Here is a 5,107-nt window from a genome sequence, read left to right as displayed (position 1 = left end):
TGGCCGAGCGGCGCGAAAGGGATTTCCGACAGTCGTGTGGATTCTGTTTTATTTTCTCTGCGTTTATTCAAATCCGTGGCGCGACTGCATGGAACGAAATGGATTAGGATCGCCATGGCTGTAAGCAGACATGGCAGCGGTAGCGTTGATCCTTGTGCACACAAGCACTCCGTGTAATAGACATGCCATCTAAGCCTGTGGGATCACAGTTTTCCGAGCGAGGAGTTTAGTGCGTGAGTTCTCTCACACAAACCGCGTGGAGACGGTGACACACACACACACGGGCTTATATAAATGATAGAACAGCGATCAGCAGCAGCCATGATCACTCCACTGCTGGATGAAGTTATTCCCAAGCAGTCGCCATCTCCCACTATCCGGCGATGCATCAAGCCACCCAGCTACTCCGCACACGATCTCAGGACTCTCGGACGCGTCCTATTCCAGCAATCCCTTCTACTAGCGAAGTGACCCGCCCAGCAAGCCCACTTTTCTCAACGCTGATAGTTACTGCTTATCTTTAAATTGCATGGCATCACCTCTCTCCATTCAGGTTAAACGTGTGACCGTTGTGCTGTTTAAGTAGGATTAAATCGTGACTCACGGCGATCATTAAATCCCATTGTATTGTGGAGTTGTGCGCTTAATAAACAACTGCAGAGGAGCATGTTAAAACACGCCAGCCATCGGCGAGTGTAAGACCTTCATACGTAGCTTCGACACCGCTCCATTGTGTTCGCTGCCCGAGTTTGTTTATACGCATTACCTGACAGTTCAATAAGCCTAGCGCGACACGAGACGGAAGCGTGTGGGGGTGCTGTGTTTAATAGCAAAGTCGATCTTTTAAGTGGCATGGATAATATTATTCAATTCCATTGATGTCTTCGGGCGTGCTTGATATCGCCCGCACATTTGACAACACTCGCTGGTAAGAGCTCATCTAATGCAGCGTAAACCAAAACATTGGGTAGATTAACATTTTCAATCTAGTATTAACGGAGCTTAGAAGAGTCAGTCGATCGATTTCATAACGCACTACCAAGGGATGAGAGCGCGGTGGCATAAGTTGACTTTGCGCTGCACTATGAACCCGGCAAATGTGGGTTCGATTCGCGCCCACGGCTAACATCAGTGGCGAGTTGGTGTCCCGAGCGATTCTGGACTCCTTCTTCACCAACCCCTACTTCCCAGCGTGGTGAAGTATGGCCTAACAACCCTGAATAACGAGGCCGACATAAATCGCGAGGAGACCTCCATCCAGCAGTGGATTGACATAGGACCGAAATATATTATTATTAATGAAGGTGTGGCAGAGGACGTGCCAAATTATATTTAACTCACTGGCAGACGAACACTACATTTTTTATTACAATGACTCTCAGGGGTTCCATCATTCCGCCTGAGCGTCAAGTGTATGGAAATTATTGCGTTAAAGGGGATTTGTGTTTTTGTGAAACAACGCAATTATATTCGGGCGGAATGCAGCTGTGACAGAATAAGTTCAGTATCAACGGCAGTGTCAACAGCAGCATGTAACGTGGGGTCGATTAGCACGGCTGGCTACGTACGGTGCGAAATAAGTTCATCATACATACGTGTATTTATTTAATCTCGTTATTCTTACGCTTCACGTCCCACCCTGGGCCGACGCCGCCGCCACTCCTCGTAAAGAGTAATGATCTAAATCAGACGCAGGCTTCCCCAGAACAGAGCGTTTCTACGAGAGACTCAATGGCCCTTTCCATCTCCGTGTGCACGGGCCCAGGAGTGCTGCGTCGAATACGGTTCACGAAGAAGGCTGCGCGTGCACACGCTGCGCAGGGACACGTTGTTGCTCTCGTCTTGCCGAACCTGGGCTCAGAAATGTGGAACAACATCGCCAACTGTCCCCCATTGTTGCTCATTCACTGGCCACATCTCTCATATTCAATCCGCATCTCCCGAAGTTATTGATCGGATATTTTAACTCAACGCCACACCTTAGAGTGTTGCTAATCTCCTCCACGCGACATCATGACGGCTTCTCTGGAGGCGGGGGTTGGCGGGTTGTGCGGAGATTTATGACGAGACGCTCCAGCTGTCGGCCTGCATAGTGGCCAAGGGGTGTCAGTACAGCAAGTGGAATCGTAGCTCGTCTGGACGGATTTTGACTGTTGCCATCTGTGGGGGATTCCCACCCACATGCAAACACACAGTTCTCGGTGAGGCTTTCCTGGCTAAATAGATGTTAATTGTAGCTGACATTACAAGGTTCTCATCGATCGTGTAATTACACAAATGAATGCCATGGGTAATTCTAAATGGCGAGGACTTTACCCAATGACACGTGGGTGACACACGGGAGGCGCTTTGTGATCGCTGGACCGGACTGCGTCGTTTTTTTTTCTGCCACACGCCCCCCCACACACTGCCCTGTTGGCAGCTTGGCAGCACCACGAGGAAGGTCAGCGAGAGACTTGGAGAAGAGTGAGAAACGGGGAGAAGAGAGAGAGAGACGGAGTGGAAGAGCGAGAGAGACGCGGAGAAGAGGGAGAGAGACGGGGTGAAAGAAAGGGAGAAAGACGGGGTGGAAGAGGGAGAGAGACGGGGTGGAAGAGGAAGAGAGACGGGTGGAAGAGGGAGAGAGACGGGGTGGAAGAGGGAGAGAGACGGGTGGAAGAGGGAGAGACACGGAGTGGAAGAGGGAGAGAGACGGAGTGGAAGAGGGAGACTTTTGACTTTTAAACAACTTTTATTGCCTCCAGCAGCAAAAGCACTGGAGGCGATTTCGATATGAAATACACAGTCACCAGCAAACTAATGAAAATAAACGTTACAAATCCACGCGCTGTGGCGCTAAAAAGCACCGCGCACAACACGAAAGAAAAGTCACGTGGTTGTGGTGGTCATTCGCGCACGCCACGTTGACGAGCGAGCACTTCAGAAGGTGAACACGAGGGTGCCGTCCATGCTGGTACAGAGGGCTTTTCCGGGTCCCCAGCGTTCGAAGATGACGTGCACATCACTGACATGTGTGTGGTACATGGCGTGCTCCAGGCGGTGCCGCGTCTTGAGCAGGCCCCTGAACACTGGAAGCACGGAGCAGCCGTCAGTGTCACCTTGCAGCATCTTTTTCCTCGTTCTGTACACCGCCATCTTCGCCTGAGCACAAGCGAAGTTGGCGAGGTCATGGCATTTGTTAACCAGGTAAGGCAGGGGGTAATGCCGACAAACGAAGGCGGATCATAACCTGTGCTGGCTGGAAGACCTGCCGGAGGTGGCCTTCGCAAATGTAAAGAGGAAGGTGCTCTACTCCTACATGGTCCGGTTCCACCAACAGGACACCCTGAGGAGCCACAAGGACCATGCCTGGAGGAGAGCCCTGCCCTGCATCTCTCCGGAGAGGCCTCGCTAGAGGCAACTCTACTCAAGCCCGACGTACAACCGCATCGGCGACCTCAGCTGGAGCATCGCCCACGGCACCGTCACCACCGACGCCTCCCTGGCGCGCTTCACCGACACGTCCCCGGAGTGCCGGTTCTGCGGTAAAGTGGAGACGGTGGCGCACCAATACGTGGAGTGCAAGAGCCTGGACTCGCTGTTCAAGGTCCTGAGAAACATCCTCCTAAGGTTCAGCCTCCACTTCTCCTCGACGGTCCTCATCTTTGGATACCCGAAGGGCGACGGACCCAACATCTTCAGGGGCTGGTCAACGTGCTCTTCGGCTACCCCATGCTCGTCATATACAGGGCGAGGAAGGTGGCCCTGGAGGGGCAACGTCCGGCCAGCAGCCTGGGCATCTTCCACGCTGTGGTCGGAGCCAGGGTGTGGGCTGGAGTTCCGCCATGCGCGGCTGACCCACGCCGTGCCGGCCTTCAAGGAGCAGTGGGCGCTGGAGGAGGCCGTGTGCTCGGTGGCAGATGACGGAGAGCTCTGCATGCAGATCTAAGCTACCCGTCGGAGGCCGTTTGACTGTGGGAAGGGCTGCGTGCAGGTGCATCACTTGTCGTAGTTATAAAAAAGAGAGAGAGAGCGAGAGAGTGAGCGAGAGAGAGCAAAATGGAGTAGGAAGAGAGGGGGCAGAGAGAGAGGGGGGGGCAGATAGGGGGGTAGAGAGAGATGAGGGGCAGAGAGGGGGTAGAGAGAGAGGGAAGGGGTAAGGAGAGCAGAAAAAAAAGAAAAACAATATTTTGTTGGGTCTTTCATTTAAAAGGGGGGGGGGGTTACATAAAGCCAAGCATAAAAAACCGAAATGATGAACGGAGCAAAGTGCCGACTACACCGAGCATCTTCTTGTTTCCTCTGATCGTAAAAAAAAGAGAGAGGGGGGGCATAGTGGGGGGTAGAGAGAGAGGGAAGGGGTGGGGAGGGCAGAGCGAGAAATCTTTTGTTAAATCTTTCATTTAAAAAGGGGGGGGGGGTTACATAAAGCAAAGCATTAAAAAAACACGAAATGATGAACGAAGCAAAGTGCCGACTAGACCGAGCATCTTGTTTCCTCTGATCGTAAAAAAAGAGACGGGGGGAAGAGGGAGAGAGACGGAGTGGAAGAGGGAGAGAGACGGAGTGGAAGAGGGAGAGAGACAGGTGGAAGAGGGACGGGCGGAGTGGAAGAGGGAGAGAGACGGGTGGAAGAGGGAGAGAGTGGTGGTGGAAGAGAGGGAGAGAGACGGGGTGGAAGAGGGAGAGAGACGGAGTGGAAGAGGGAGAGAGACGGAGTGGTAGAGGGAGAGAGACGGAGTGGAAGAGGGAGAGAGACAGGGTGGAAGAGGAAGAAAGGCGGGGTGGAAGAGGAAGAGAGACGGAGTGGAAGAGGGAGAGAGACGGAGTGGAAGAGGGAGAGAGTGGTGGAGGAAGAGAGGGAGAGAGACGGGGTGGAAGAGGGAGAGAGTGGTGGAGGAAGAGAGGGAGAGAGACGGGGTGGAAGAGGGAGAGAGTGGTGGTGGTGGTGGGGGGCGGCTCCTCGCCTCGGTTCCCGGCTTATCATCGTCCTTGCAGTGCACGGAAATGCAAGCCCGAGGAGCGCTGGAGTATAGAAGCTGAGAGGAGCGAGTGATTGGGTGGAGAAGCTTGACAGCCTGGAGAAGCTGGGAGGGGAGGAAGAGAAGCTGAGCGCGGGAGAGGCTGA

Source organism: Petromyzon marinus, chromosome 2, assembly GCF_048934315.1.
Source record: "Petromyzon marinus isolate PM22_M1 ecotype Great Lakes invasive population chromosome 2, UKy_Petmar_22M1.pri1.0, whole genome shotgun sequence".
Taxonomy (NCBI): domain Eukaryota; kingdom Metazoa; phylum Chordata; class Hyperoartia; order Petromyzontiformes; family Petromyzontidae; genus Petromyzon; species Petromyzon marinus.
This window is presented reverse-complemented; position numbering follows the sequence as displayed.